Below are 16,092 nucleotides of genomic sequence, written 5' to 3'. Positions count from 1 at the left end.
ATTATGAACAAATGCTTTCAAGCAACAGAAGCTCAAAAGCTGATGCTCCCTTAGCAGGTCTGTGTTCCCACATGCCCACAGACCCCAAGCATCTCTCCTCATTTACCAGCGATGTCCAGGACTTGCAAAGGAAATTTTAGCCATAAGCAATTTTCGCCTGACGTGTTGACTTCAGAACCTCACCTCCAGGTAAAGCGCAGTTTCACTGCAGCAGGCCCACTGAGGAATCAGGGCCAGCAGGCTGTGGCCTGAAAGCAGAGAGCAAGTCTTCAGGGAGAACAAGGCAGGGGAGACACACAGCAAGAAACAGACGAGAAACACAGAAGACATGCCCCGAGTTCCCGATAATTCGACTTCTAGCTTCAGCTTCCTTCAGAGACGGCTAACTCCAGGATCTTTCCAATAACCACCGTATCTCCCACCTCTTCCTGGTGTGTCTGCTAGCTATCTGCAACACCAAGACTCCTAGCAAGAACACGAAGCAGACAGACATAAATAAGACAGAATCCGCATCCTCCGAGCCTTGGAAACCAAGGGTGACCCCTTGGGGGCAGTCATAATGGGCCATCTGCAGACTAACCGTCAAGCAATCTGCACGGAGAGTGAGGAAACACACAGCCGAGATACACGGAGACACAAGGAGTGCCACGCACAGAGAAAGATGCCTTGTTTTCTGAGGACGCCAGTTCCCCCATTCTCCCCATAGATTCCATGACACAACTCTAAATCATTCCAACTTATTTCCCTCTGTTCCTTAAGACCAAACGAGCCTTCCAAGTATGATTTTTAAAATATTTTAGGCCAAAGAAGGAAAGTTTTTGGCCTCTGAATAATTCAGATGCAGCCGAGGAATTGCAAAAGAATGTAATTCACCATCTTTATCATCCCTTACCCAACTGCGGATCAGTGTGTCCACTCACCCTGCTCAGCTACTGGCAGAGACTTCTCTGGAGACGCTGATTTTTCGTACTTAACAAAGTTCAAGCTACTTGGAATGGAAACAGTGCTGAAGTCAGAAGGACTCTTTTCTCAACCATATAATGAGTCATAAACAAACAGCTTACATTAATCACTTAAGCACTTCTAAATTCTTTCTTTTCTACTTTTATTGATTAATTTAAAAACTTGGGGGTGGGGGGCAGATATTGCTGTCTTAGAAGAGTATAGAAAACACTTCCAGAGGAAGGCTATGTGTAAAGCATGGGTGTCTGAGAAATGAAATGAATCCTAGCAGAGGCACAAGAAAGATTTCTGCCCCCTGCGGAACAGGTCCTATGGTCCCATGTAACAAGTTCTTGATGTGTCATCATGTAAAGGGTGATGATGGAACAATCTGTGGGAGGGACAGGGGATGAAACAGGAGGAGAGGCCCCACACATACTGTCCCATTTTCCCTTAGAGCAGCACATGTGAACAAGAAGTATACCAGTCATGCAGACAGAAAAGTGACTTACCTCCCCAAGGCCTCTGCCTCTCGCTCACCTGTGCCATGAAGGGATGGTCTGGCTTGGATCCAACGATGGGAGACAGAAAGCCGGAAAGGCTAGCACAGCACGGAGACTGAGCCAGAGGGAGACTCTCAATGAAAAGTACCCTCAGCGTTTTAACTTCCCTGAAGGTCCTAACCAAGTTCTGGGCACTAAATTAAACAAAGAGGCTCTAAAAAAAAAAGTCACTGCAGAGGGTTGCAATAGTACTCAGCCAACCAGCCTGCCGAAAGACGGATGATAAGGGGAGAGCACCGCAGCCAGGAAGGCGGACTCGGTTCCAGCTGGATTTAGGGTCAAAAGGTGGCTGAGGCATGGTCTTCCCAGAAGAAGTGAGTCACGAGGAAAGTCTGAAAGGGAGGCAAGGTGGCGGATTTATTTTTCCCAAGGCCCAGTGTGGGTGTTGGCTTCACAATATGGAAAAGAGCGTTAGAAGAGAAGAAAGGAAATGGCATGCCAGAGTAAGTGGAGGATTCAAGACACTGGAGGGCAGGCAACAGGCAGCGACAGAGGCAGGCACAGCAGCAGGAGGGGTCAGCACTGCTAGGAGGCTCTAGGCTGCGTGACTAACGGGGTGGGAAGCGGGGTGCAGGCAGGAGGTTAAAGAGGACGGGCTCCGGAACGAAATGGGGTTTTGGCCCAGCCTTGTGAGACTGGCTTCAGCTTCTGAAACTCTCGGTTGCTTCATCTGTGAAACAGGGGAAAGAATCACCCCTCCCTCAGGGGTCTACTGAAACTCATTTAAAGCTCATATTTAGCCCAGGGGTCAGCAAAGTACCAGCCCAATGGTCAAATTCCTCCGACCAGGTGCTTTTCACAGCCTGCGAGCTTGCAATGACTTCTACATTGCTATGTGTTTGGGCAAAATGAGAACAACAACATTTAGTTACACTGAAACTGACATTTCAGTGTCTACATAAAGTTTTATCAGGACACAGCCACACACGCATGCAGTTACGTATTGTCAAGCCACTCTCGCCACAAGGGCAGGAATGAAACACTGTGTAGCTGGCAAAGTCTCAAGTATTTACTATCTGGCCCTCTATAGCAAGGTCTGAAGACGCTTGCATCAGCTGGCAGGAAACAGTCAATAGCTGTTAGCTGTGCCTCACATTATGAATAAGGAAATCCAGACAGAGATACTGAAATCTTTTTATTGAGATATAATTCACATACCATAGAATTCACCCTTTTAAATGTTAACAACTGAATGGCTTCTAGCATGTTCAGAGCTGTGAAATCAACCCCACATCCTACCAAAAGTATTCTTACCACCCCAAAAAGAAAACCTATAGCCATCATTCAATGTAGCTGTCATGCCCTATTTTCCCTTCTCCAAAGCATCCAGTAACCACTAATCTGCTCTCAGTATCTATGGATTTGCCAATTCTGGACATTTTATATAAATAGAAATATTTAATATGTGACTTTTTGTGTCTGGCTTCTTTCTGTTAACACGACTGTTTCAGGGTTCCCATAGACTGTTTCATGTATCAGTACTTCAATCGTTTTTATGGCTCAATATTATTCTATGGTGCATCTACAGACAGGCACATTTTGTTTTTCTCATCAGTTCATAGACATCTAGGTTGTTTCACTTTTTTTGGCTATTATGAGTAATTCTCCTATTAACACTTGTATACACATTTTTGTATAGGCACAATTTCATTTCTCTTGGTTTACCCACCAAGGAGTAGAACTGTTGGGTTTGATGGTAACTGTTAAATGTTTTAAGAAACTTCCAAACTGTTTCCCAAAGTGTCTGAACCATTTTACACTCATACCAGCAACATACAAGGGTTTCATTTTCTCTGCATTTTCAACAACACTTGCTCTTGTCCATCTTTTGGATTATAGCCATCCCAATGGGTGCAAAGTAGTATCTCATGGTGATTTTGATTTTATTTGCCTAGTGACTAATGCCCGTTCATGGATCACTGCCCTGTCATGGCGAAACGGCTTGCATAACTCAATGAAGCTAAGAGGCATGCTGTGTAAGCCCACCCAGATGGACAGGTCATAGTGGAGAGTTCTGACAAAATGGGATCCACTGGAGCAGGGAATGGCAAACCACTCCATTAAACTAGCCATGAGAACTCCATGAGTTGTATCAAAAGGCAAAAAGATATGACAACAAAAGATGAGCCCCCGTGGGGGAAAGAGGAGGACAACTACTAACAGCTCCAGAAAGAATGAAGCAACTGGACCAAAGCAGAAATGACACCCAGTTGTAGATGTGTCTGGTGATGAAATTAAAATATGATGCTGTAAAGAACAGTATTGCATAGGAACCTGGAATGTCAAGTCCATGAATCAAAATAAATTGGATGTGGTCAAGCAGGAGATGGCAAGGGTAAACATCAACATCTTGGAATCAGTGAACTATCATGGATGAGAATGGGTGAATTTAACGCAGATGACCATTATATCTACTACTGTGGGCAAGAATCCCATAAAAGAAACGGAGTAGCCCTTATAATCTACAGAAGAGTCCAAAATGCAGTACTTGAGTGCAGCCTTTAAAAGCAACAGAATGATCTCGGTTCGTTTCCAAGGCAACTCATTCAACATCACAGTAATCCAAGTCTATGCCCAACCACCGATGTTGAAGAAGCTGAAGTTGATCAGTTCTATTAAGACCTGGAAGACTTACTAGAACTAACACCAAAAAAAAGATGTCTTACTCATCACTGGGAAATGGAATGCTAAAGCAGGAAATCAAGACATACCTGGAGGAACAGGCAAGTTTGGCCTTGGAGTACAGAATGAGGCAGGGCAAAGGCTAACAGAATTCTGCCAAGAGAACGCACTGGTCATAGCAAACACCCTATTTCAACAACACAAGACAACTTTACACATGGGCATTACCAAAATTAGATTCATTACATACTTTGTAGCCAAAGATGGTGAAGCTGTACATAGTGAGCAAAAACAAGACCTAGAGCTGACTGTGATGCAGGTTATCAACTCCTCATAACAAAATTCAGGCTTAAACTAAAGAAAGTGGGGGAACCCACTAGGCCAGTCGGGTACAACTTAGAGCAAATCCCCTATGAATATACAGTGGAGGCTAAGAATAGAGTCAAGAGATTAGATCTAGTAAACAGTGGACAGAGTTCCATAATACCGCACAGGAGGCGGCATACAAAACCATCCCAATGGGGAAAAAAACCCAAGAAGGCAAAGTGGTTGTCCGAGAAGGCCTTACAAATAGCTGAGGGAAGAAGAGAAGCAAACAGCAAGGGAGAACGGGAAAGGTACACACAACTAAACACAGAGTTCCAGAGAACAGCAAGGACAGACAAGAAAGCCTTCTTTAATGAACAAAGAAATGGAGAAAAACAACAGAAAGGGTAAGACTAGAGATCTCTTCAAGAAATTTGGAAAAATCAAAGGAACATTTCATCCAAAGATGGACACAATGAAGGACAGAACCAGTAAAGACCTAATAGAAGCAAAAGAGATCAAGAAGAGATGGAAAGAATACACATAAGAACTGTACAAAAAGATCTTAATGACTTGGATAACCACAATGGTGTAGTCTTCTACTCAGAGTCAGACATTCTGGAGTGTAAAATCAAGTGGGCCTTATGAAGCACTGCTGCCAATAAAGCCAGTGGAGGTGATGGAATTCCAGCAAAGCTATTTAAAATCGTAAAACTTGATGCTATCAAACTGCTGCACTCAATATTTCAGCAAATTTAGAAAACCCAGCAGTGGCCACAGGACTGGAAAATCTCATTCCTCATCCCACTTTCCAAGAAGAGTAGCACTGAAGAATGTTCAAATCACTAGACAATTGCACTCATATCCCATGCTAGTAAGGTTATGCTCAAAATCCTCCAAGATAAGGCTTTAGCATTATGTGAACCAAGAATTTCCAGATGTCCAAGGGGGGTTTAGAAAAGACAGAGGAACCAAAGATCAAACTGCCAACATTTGCTGGATCACAGAGAAAGCAAGGGAAATCCATTAAAGCATCTACCTCTGTTTATTGACTACACTTAAGCCTTCAACTCTGTGGATCATAACAAACTATAGTAAACTCTTTAAGAGATGGGAATATCAGACCATATTACCTGTCTCCTGAGAAACTTGTGTGCACATCAAGAAGTAACAGAATGTGTATGGAACAACTGACTGTTTCAGGATGGAAAAGGAGTATGACAAGGCTGTTTATTATCACCCTGTTTAACTTATATACAGAGCATACCATGTGAAACACCAGGATGGACAAGTTACAAGCTAGAATCAAAGTTGCTGAGGGATATGCAGATGATACCACTCTAATGGCAGAAAGTAAAAAAGAACTAAAGAGCTTCTTGATGAGGGTGAAGGAGGAGAGTGAACAGGCTGGCTTAAAATACAATATTAAAAAAACAAAGATCATGGCATCCAGTCCCGTCACTTAACAGCAAATAGAACGGGAAAAGGTGGAAGCAGTGACAGATGTCCTCTTCTTAGGCTCTAAAATCACTGCAGATGGTGACTATAGCCATGAAATTAGGAAACGACTGCTTCTTAGCAGGAAAGCTATGACAAACCTAGACCATGTGTTAAAAAACAAAGACTTTACTTCGCCAACAAAGGTCCGTATACTCAAGGTTATGGTCTTTCCAGTAGTCATGTACGGACATGAGCATTGGACAATAAAGAAGGCAGAGCCCTGAAGAATTGATGCTTTTGAACTGTGGTGTTGTAGAAGACTCTTGAGAGTCCCTTGGACTGCAAGGAAATCAAACCAAGTCAATCCTAAAGAAGATCAACCCTGAATACTCTTTGGAAGGACTGATGATGCATCTGAAGCTCCAATGCTATGACCACCTGAAGAGGTGACTCACTGGATACTGGGAAGGACTGAAGACAGAAGGAGCAGAGGGCAGCAGAGAATGAGATGGTTGGGTGGCATCACCGATTCAGTGGACATGGGCTTGGGAGAACACTCCAGGAGACGGTGAGGGACAGGGGAAGCCTGGTGTGCTGCAATACATGCGGTCACAAAGAGTGGGATACAACCTGGTGACTGAACGACAACAACCAGTAGACTGGTCATGCAAGCATCTTTTCACGTGCCTGTGCCATTTCTTTATCTTCTTTGGAGAAATGTCTGTATAGATCTCTGGCACATTTTTTAGTTGAGTTGTCTCTTTAGTGTTGAGCCATAAGAGTTCTTTACATACACTGAACACCACGCTTGTACCAGGTGTATGATTTGTAAACACTGTCTTCCATGCTCTGGGCTATCTTTTCACAGTCTGGACAGTATATTTGGAAGCACAAAAGCTTTTAATTTTGATGAAGTCCAATTTATCTATTTTTTTCTTTTGCTGCTTGTGCTCTGGTGTAGTATCCAAAAAATTACTGCCTAATCCAAGATCATAAAGATTTACGAGTTCTTCAAAGAGTCTTATACACTGAGCTTTCACACTAAGTTTCTGATACATATGCTGTGATGTAAAGGTTCACCTTCAATCCTCTGCACAGAGCTATCCTGTTATCCCTGTTCCACTGGTTGGAAAGACTATTCTCCCCCTGTCCCCACTGAATTGGCTTGGCACCCTGATGAAAATCAAGACCATAAGCTGAAGGGTTGATTTCTGAACTCCCAATTCTATTCCACTGATCTGGATATTCTAGTACCACACTCCCTTAATCAGTATAGCTTTGTGTGTGTGTGTGCGCGCACACGTGTGTGTGTGTGCACACTTATGTGCCTGTGTGTGTGTGTGCGCGCGCGCGCGTGTGTGTACGTGCGTGTGTATTTGTGCACTCAGTCACTCAGTTGTGTTTGACTCTTTGTGACCCCATGGAATGTAGCGCTCCAGGCACCTCTAGTCATGGAATTTTCCAGGCAAGAATACTGAAGTAAGTTGTCATTTCCTACTCCAGTGGATCTTCCCCAACCCAGGGATCAAACCAGTGTCTCCTGCATTCTTGACCACTGAGTCACCTGGGAAGCCCTAGTGTATAGTTCTGCTGTAGGTTTTAAAAACAAGAAGTGTGAGGCTTCAAACTTTGCTCTTTTGCCAAAGGGTCTTGGCTACCCTGGATAATACGCATATCCATAAGACACATAGGATGAAACTGCCAATTTCTGCCAAAAAATAAAAAGACACCTAGTTGGACAAGGATTGCTTTGAAAGTATAGAGTGATTGAGGGAGAGCCACAATTATATCAATATTTAAGTCTTCCAGTCTGTGAACACAGGATATCTTTCCATTTCTTTAGGTCTTTTTTCACTTCTCTCAACAGCGTTTTGCAATTTCAGAGCATAAATTCTGTACCTCTTTAAAGGAGCTTATGGGCATCCCTCGTTTGTCTTGCTTTGCTTTATTGTGTCTTTTACAAATTAAAGGAAGGTCTGTGGCAACCCTGCACTGAGCAAACGATCAACACCACTTTTCCAACAGCATGTGCTCACTTTCTGTCTCCATCTCACATTCTGCTCATTTTCAGAGTATTTCACACTTTTTCATTATTAGTACGTTTGTTACGGTGATCTGTGACCAGTAACCTTTGATGTTACTAATACAATTGTTTCAGGGCACCACAAACCACTTCCACATAAGACAGTGAACTTAACTGATAAATGGCGTGTGTGCTGTGAAAACTCCAATGACCCACTGCTCCCCTGACTGGCCTCCTCCTCTGGCCTCCCTATACCCTGAGACACAACAATATGGAAATGAGGCCAATTAATAACCTGACAATGGCCTCTTCATGTTCAACTGGAAGGAAGAGTCAATCAATGCTGCAAACTTCATTGTTGCCTTATTTAAGAAATTGCCACAGCCACCCTAACATTCAGTAAGGACCACCCTAATCAGTCAGCAGCCATTAACGAGACAAGACCCTCCACTAACAAAAAGATTGTAACTCAATGAAGACTCAGGTGATGGTGAGCATTTTTTTTAATCAATAATACATGTAAAAATAAAAATATATACTCTTTTATACATAATGCCAAGGTACACTTAACAGACAGACTATAGTATAGTGTAAACCTAACTTCTATACCCATTTGGGAGCTGAAATACTCATGAGGATCATTTTACCGCAAGAGTTACTTTGTGGCCACGGTCTGGAACCAAACCTGCCTTATCTCTAAAGTCTGCCTCTATTACTAAGTAAGTTTTTTGATGCTAAAGTAAACAGAATTATTTGAAATTTTTTGATTTAGTATAAATTTTAACTTGGAAAGTTCATGGGTAAGGTAACAACAACAAAAGCTTAAGAGTAACAAAAATACAACTGAAGCTGGACTTCAAGGAGACACGTGTCAGGATTCATGCCAGCCTCCAAGATCCTTGAGCACAGTCTCTGTCTTGCTTGCCATGTACACTGAGCACATAGTAGGCACTCAAGAAACACCTGAATGAAATTCCTAACGCTAACAGAAAGTATCTACTCTACTTTCTATTTTAGACAATAAATATGCCCTTAAATACTAGGCTATTCGAGCCATAGATTAGTTCTAATGGTATGGATTACATGATTACAATCATGAGAAACATATTCACAGACAAGAGAATAAGTTTGGGGAAAACTCCCCTCCTCCCAGCCATTGAGCAAACTCCCCTTTAGTTTTTCCAGCTAAGAAGTTGAAGAGAGTATCACTAAACAAGGATGAGAATAGGGTAAAAAGTAGAGGAAGCACCGAGCACTGGTCCTCTTGACAATGATGTAAACAATGTATAATGACACCCAAAGGTAAAATATATAATGCTTCAGAGGGTGCCAGTGGGGTGAAACAGAGTGGGAGAGAAGGAGAAAGGGAAGGCAAGAAGCAGGAACCTACTCTACAGGAGGAAAAGTGGAAACTTGAGGCTAAAAGTGGTATTTAACAACAACAACAACAAAAATTATAATTTACACGGGTACACAAAAAACCTCGAAGAGCCAAAGCAATCTTGAAAATGAAAAATGGAGCTGGAGGAATCAGGCTCCCTAACTTCCGACTGTGTTACAAAGCTACAGTAATCAAGACAGGATGGCAGTGGCAGAAAAACAGAACTATAGATCAATGGAACAGGACAAATCCTAGCGATAAACCCACGCAACTACGGGCACCTTAACTTTGACAAAGGAGGCATGCTTATCTTAGACAATGGAGAAAAGGCAATCTCTCTTCAAAAAATGGTGCTGGGAAAACTGGACTGCTATAAGTAAAAGAATGAAATTAGAACACTTGTTAACACCATACAAAAAAATAAATTCAAAATGGACTAAAGACGTAACTGTAAGGCCAGACACTATCAAACTCTTAAGAGAAAAACATAGGCAGAATGCTCTTGGACATGAATCACAGCAAGATCCCTTTTGATCCCCCTCCTAGAGTAATGAAAATATCCCTACTATAACAGTGGGATAACCAATTTAAATAATAAAATTTCACTAAGGAAAGCGTACTGTGTGCTGTGTTGGCCCCATACTAAGTATGTGTTTGTCATCTCATTAACTTCTTGGGACGATTCTGAGGCAAGTACTATTATTATCACTGTCACAGAAAAGAGAAAACAGGGACTCAGAGATGTTAGGGTAACTTACCCAAGGCTTCACATTTTACAAAGGCCATAGCTAGTTTTTAAACCTAAGTCACGTGAATCCAAAATGTAAACATTATGCAGGGTGTGTAAACAGATACTGTACATACTTACTCAAGAGTGTAGCAAATATCTGATACCCTGATACAGTTATTAACTTGAAGATTCTCATACTATTAATAGTTATGAATTTGATTCCAAACAGAAATCAAAGTTTAGAAGGAGACAACTGTCCTTAATCATTTTAGGCCAACAAGGCATATGAACCACATAACAAAAAGCTCGCAAATGTTTTACCAAGAAAACCACACATATTATGAAGCCTGAGATTATGCTTTTCCCTGCGGCCATTTGGGGAATGCCGGGTTTGAGTCCTGGATGTGTCTCAGACCAGATATGTAACTCTGGAAATGTCCTTTGTCTTAGTAAACTGCTCTGCCTCATCTGCAAGGCCATCGCCCAGCCTATCATTCTACCAATTCATGCTTCTTCTAAGCTTTTAATTAATAGGTAATGAACTTTCACTGCATGCATATTTACATGTTTATCAAACCCACTGGGCAATTACAGTTTTCAGCCCAGGGTAAGTGGGAAGAAGTTTATTTGGGCACACTTAAAAGTACCCTTGATCAGAAAACCATTTCTTAAGAAGAGAAAAAAGATGGGTGCAGGGGTTGGGTGGGTGGGGAGATTTGCTTTGATAAAGTGCATCATAAGCCCTTCCTCCCCTGGCTGGTCCATATTCTAAATCATTTCCTTGCTTTCACATAGTAAATTTTCTGCTAGATGTCTAGATATGCTGGAGATCAGGTTACAGTGTGAAGGACGAAAGATAAAAACAATCTGCATACTTCCATCTGGCTCTTCAGAACAAAGTCTAGAGACTTGAAATGTGAGGAGGGAAGCATGCTTCTCTAGCTGCACAGCAGATACGGCAAAATGTCACGGAAACAAATCTTTCAAGAGAATCAGAGATGCTGGAATGTGTAATTAACCACAATTTACTGAGAGCATTTTAAAAAAATAAGACCTGGGTACAAAACACAACGTTGCCTCTATTACAAGTGAATAAGAGTTGAGAACAGGCCAACACATCAGAAAATCCCTCCTGTGGACATGTGACATTATTGTCTTCAAATAACTCCTTAAAAAAAAAAAAAAAAAAACTACCAAACTTCTCTATATTTATTAACACAGTCTTGCCTAGTTTTTAGGCCTCAAAAGTCAACATTTAAGGCTTGACTTGTGTCAAACTATTCCTAAGCCACATGGCACACGGCCACGCAAGACGGATTTTCAATATGAAACAAACCAGAAGGTCCAATACAAACACGGGCTTTCCAATATATAAAATTTAAGAAAAGCCAGGGTCTGTGCAGAAAACATTAAACTGGTTTATATATCAAAATCATGAGGTTTTAGCAGAAATGTAGCATTAAAATAATTTACAAAATGGCTCAACGATGAACATTTTCCTCCACGAAAAAACAACACCCTTAATGTTTTTCATATGGCACATAAATTTTACAATACCTGCAGGAATATTTTCATAGGTTACACCAACACCATAGGTCTTTTTAGCTCTTAAGCATATTACGATTCTTGCCTTTTTATAGCATTTTTGTTGTTGTTTGCACCCAATGTAATAAGCTTTTGAGAACAAGACACAAACCACAATAAAAAGGGGGGGAAAAAAAGGACTGCCCTTTGTAGCTGCAACTTTCATGAGGGGGTGGGGGTGGGGGAAGAGAGGGCTTCAAACTTAGTTTTTATAGCTGCTATCTTGATGCAATTAGTGTAAAATAATTGTCTGCACAGGCCAAAGAAGAGGCTAAGTTGAGGCACTTGAATGCCTTCCCGAAAATGATTTCCCTGCCTCTCCCTTCAGCCTGCTGCAACAGATGTTGGCTGTTAAGCCGCGCAGACGACACAGTTCATGACTCTTCTAAGAAGGCTGTGTGCCACATCTGCAGTTGATGAAATGGAGAGCAGAAGTGTGGCAGACACACAGGAGAGTGTGAGCGAGGCAGGCAGGCGCGGGCTGGGCCCGAGGAGCTGTCTTGAAGACTGGCCTAAAAATAGACACGCGCTCACACTCCTCCACCCTCCGCATCCAACCTCATAAAACCGGCCCGCCTGTCCTATTATGGAGTCAGCCTATGGCAGACACTTCCTGCGTCCAAGTCGGGCGGTGGATACCGCGAGAGCGGCGAGGCGGGCGTGGAGGGAGGCAGGCTGCGCAGCATCCTCAAACTGCAGCTTCGCTCTGCGAGCCTCGGTAGGACTGGGCTGCGGTCCAAGTTCAGCTGGGCCCCCAGAGAAAGGCAGTGCTTGTGTTTAGCCCGCACAATACTGACATAACATTAACAGATTTACATATGCAAAACTGTGAAGCAACAGGCATTCCCCCTCAATTGACCCGCAGCTTGTAGTGTCTGCCGAGTTGTTCCCCGCTTCGGCTCTGTAACCAAGTGGGCGGCATGCGAATACCATCTGGGTACCACTTATTGAAAACTGGCAGTCGTTCTGTAATAGGCAAGCTGGCAATAAGAGGGAAGGGAATAAATTGCATCATTTAGTTAACATCCACTTGCTTTGCGGCTGTTAAAAACCCATGACTGAATAATAATTTGGTTATTTCTTTTGCCAGAAACTGCCGTCAGCCAAATCGTACTACGCATGCTTGCAGAAGTCGACTTGCAAAATTTCCACTTGAAAAGGGATTGAGGAGGATCAGGGCGAAATGGGCACCCAGCTCTGGTTGTGAACACCAGTGACTCCGGGTGCATGGTATCTCTATGTCCTTCAAGTGTCCTTGTTACCCTAAACATGGTCAACACCAAGCCCTGGTCAGCCACCAGCCACGCTGAGCCACAAAAGCAGGCTGTGATGTGCAACAGTGCCCCTGAGAGGCGCAGACTCGAGGGCGTGTGTGACAACTGACATCTACATGGCGCAGATGCGGCTGGGCAAGTCTTGTCTGGACACACATCCCCTCGTCTCTGCCTCAAAACAAGGTGGGTGAGCAGGCTCACAGGAAACCTGAGCGCTACCTGCCCAGGTTCCCCAAGTCTGTGCCTGGAGCAGTCAGGTTTACTCAACTGCTTCCAATCTGACTAACAAAGAAAATGCCAGAACCCCTTAGACAGATGTCATCTTCAGGAAAAGTCCAGGTGTCTGAAATGGTTCTCTTTTGAATGTATTTATAAAGATACGAAATCTTATTTACCACATACTGTGTGTGCATATATAGTCACACATACATATATACATACACACACATACATATTACTTTTTTTAAGTCTTTTAAAAAATCAGGACTGAAATATGCCTAAAAGACTAATGCTATGGCATTTTTTTAAACTTTATTTTAAAATTCATGTGTTTTAATTATTTGTATCTTTATTAACAGCTATGGCATTCGTCACTTACACATAGTTAAGCCTTAATTTTCCTGAGACTTCAAAAAGGAAAAGATACAAATAACTAAAAGAAATTAAAAAATACATCTATAGCTTTAAAAAATTTCTGTAGCATTTGTCACTTACACATACTTCAGCCTTGATTTTCCTCAAAGACAGAGAAAATGAAAGGAAGGAAACAGAAACAAAAGGGAAAATTGGACCAAAAGAGAGAATAAAGTAGGAAAGAAAAGATAAGAAAGTGAAGTAGTGCAAGTGAACAGTTTGTTCAATCAAATAAAAAAAGCAAAAGGAAAGCCTTTGCCCTGATGTTAATGGCAAAAATACATGTTTACAAAATCCAAACCCGAAGCTTTCCTTACTCCTGCATTTGAAAGGAAAAGGCTAAACAATCTTTCAAAGCCCCAAACAAATTAAAGACCACTTGATTTTATAAGTGGGGTGGTCCTTCTGAAAATAACACAGTTGGCTGTTTGTACATTGAAACAGGCAGAATATGATCACCGAGGCGGGGGAGAGAAAAAGGCAGGACTAAATTGTTACGTATTTTATAAACCACAACATTTGTAAGTCACCACATGTTTAAGTGAAACTTGAGTCATAGTTATTTTCAAGGGAATGTCGATAGACAAGAAAGGTAATAGTTTTTTCCTCCCAGATTCAGCTTACTGTTGTATCCTTACTTGCTCTAAACACCTTACAAAGCAAAGACTAAGTCACTCATATATCTAAAGATATCAAAGATGTTAGGACTACAAAGCCATAGGCTGAATTTGCTCCTTGAAAGGATGATAAAGAAAATGATTATTTCCAAGTCACTGAGCTTATAATCAGTTTGCTAAAAAGAAGCAAAATAGTCATTTTATTCACACACATGCACAAGTGCACACAGGAACATACACATCTCCTTGCCCCAGTCAAAATCAGCAAGCAGTCATGGAGATATCACTGACATGAAAGTTAGGAGAACTGGTTTTCACCAAAGCTCTGTCACTTTCTAGCTGTGTGACCGTGGGCAGGTCCCCATCTCTCTGGACCTAATTTTCTTAGAAAGTACTGATGTGTAACAAGGACAGGGTTAGAATTCCCTAGATCTAGGCCAAATAATGGTTTTCCTAACAGCTCTTCATTGCATATTCATCATGACAAAATGTGAATCCTTCCTATGAAAATAAATGAATCCAAGTTCTACAGGATTTCAAAATTACTCTCATTTTTCTCTGCAAATTACACTTAGGGTAAATATTGCTGGGGTTTTTGTTTGTTTTTAAAAATACACATGTTGAAGGACTGAACTGCCTTAAACAAATATTTATCTTCCAAAACATTATATATTACTCGGCGTTTATTTAAAATCCAAAATGTTTCCAGTAACAGGAAGATTTCTATTTAATATGCAATTTCTTAATAAATTAAATATAATACAAAGTTAACTTACCCAGCACATCATTCTGGCAATAGGGAGGAATCAATAGTTAAAAATCTAAAGAACTTACAATACAATCGTGGTTTGATACAAGGTAAGATTTTGTAAAATAGTGCATGCCCAGGAAACTTATTTTTCAGCTACTGACAAGTCCACTGTCAATGCAGCATATTTAACTGTAACCATTCTCTTTTTGTTGATTTCCACTTTTCTACTTCTCCTAAGCTCTTCTACCAATGAATCATGGCACAGTTTTCCCTAAAACGCTTTAGAGGGTGCATATATCCTGGCAAAAGTCCAAAATCCCAGGCAACATCAGCACTTTCCAGTTAACCCTAATCAACTCTATTGTCTTTGAGAAGTGGAGACAATGAAACTGACCTCTGGGCGGTGGCCTGCTGTGTGTGAGCATTTCCCCAGGAGCAGTTATGGACTGGTGCTAATCCACAAGGGACCTTGCATAACAACTTCCCCCCCTCAGACATCCAAGTGCAGCCGCTCACCACGCACAAGCCAGCTGGCGAGGGTTAGCAGTCAGTGGCCAGGAAAGAGAGTGAAGGTAACTGGTCCATGAGACACAGGAATTCCCACTTTGGCCTCATTAGCAAGAGGACTCGGCCGCCAAGACTAAAGTTAACATTAGCCAAATACACCTGGCTAATCTTGTAAAGAATAAAGATTTGCTCATTAACTCAGCTTAGGAAGGTGTGACCTACAAACCTGAAGAGCTATTTTCAGGTCCTTAATGGTACTAATTTTGCGATCCAGTTACAAATTCCATGTGGTCCTTCACAAGGTCTCTTTAAAGAGACTTTTGAAGTTGGACATTGAGCCTGCCTTCTGCCACATCTCGCTCACACAACCACCCCACTTCCATAATATAAGCTCTCAACATTGAGTCTATCCAGAAAACACACACACACATAGACCCCACTTCATGGTATAAGCCCTCAATTTTGAGTCCCAGAAAACACACACACACACCACTTTGATGATATAAGCCCTCAACATTGAGTCCATCCGGAAAAAGGAAAGCTACCCTTCCAGCCGAGGTGTAAGCTACCCGACATCCCCTGCTATTGCTGAGAAACCTCAAGGCAGTGAAGCGCACCCCCAAAGCCTCACGGAACGAAGGCGCCAGGACCAAGGCCACCCCGTCTCTCCCAGGGCAGGCAGGCTCCTCTGCTTACTGCGAAGAGGCTCCTGGGCAGCA

At 42.1% G+C, this 16,092-nt stretch overlaps 1 protein-coding gene across 10 annotated transcripts in view; it reads right to left on the bottom strand.

The window, feature by feature from the left end:
* Positions 1-16,092, bottom strand: part of FOXP1 (forkhead box P1) — a 613,036-nt gene that overhangs the window by 561,405 nt on the left and 35,539 nt on the right. Inside the window, exon 1 of one of the 10 annotated variants that reach the window (XM_065933288.1) lies at positions 1,455-1,755. The exons of the other annotated variants lie outside the window; for them this stretch is intronic. The gene's annotated coding sequence lies outside the window, so the exon portion shown is untranslated. Of the gene's footprint in view, positions 1-1,454; positions 1,756-16,092 lie in introns of those variants that run through there. 10 annotated transcript variants of the gene reach the window in all.

The sequence above is a fragment of the Muntiacus reevesi genome, chromosome 4 (assembly GCF_963930625.1).
Source record: "Muntiacus reevesi chromosome 4, mMunRee1.1, whole genome shotgun sequence".
Classification (NCBI taxonomy): domain Eukaryota; kingdom Metazoa; phylum Chordata; class Mammalia; order Artiodactyla; family Cervidae; genus Muntiacus; species Muntiacus reevesi.
Note: the sequence above shows the minus strand (reverse complement) of the source record. Positions and strands in the feature narration are given on the sequence as shown.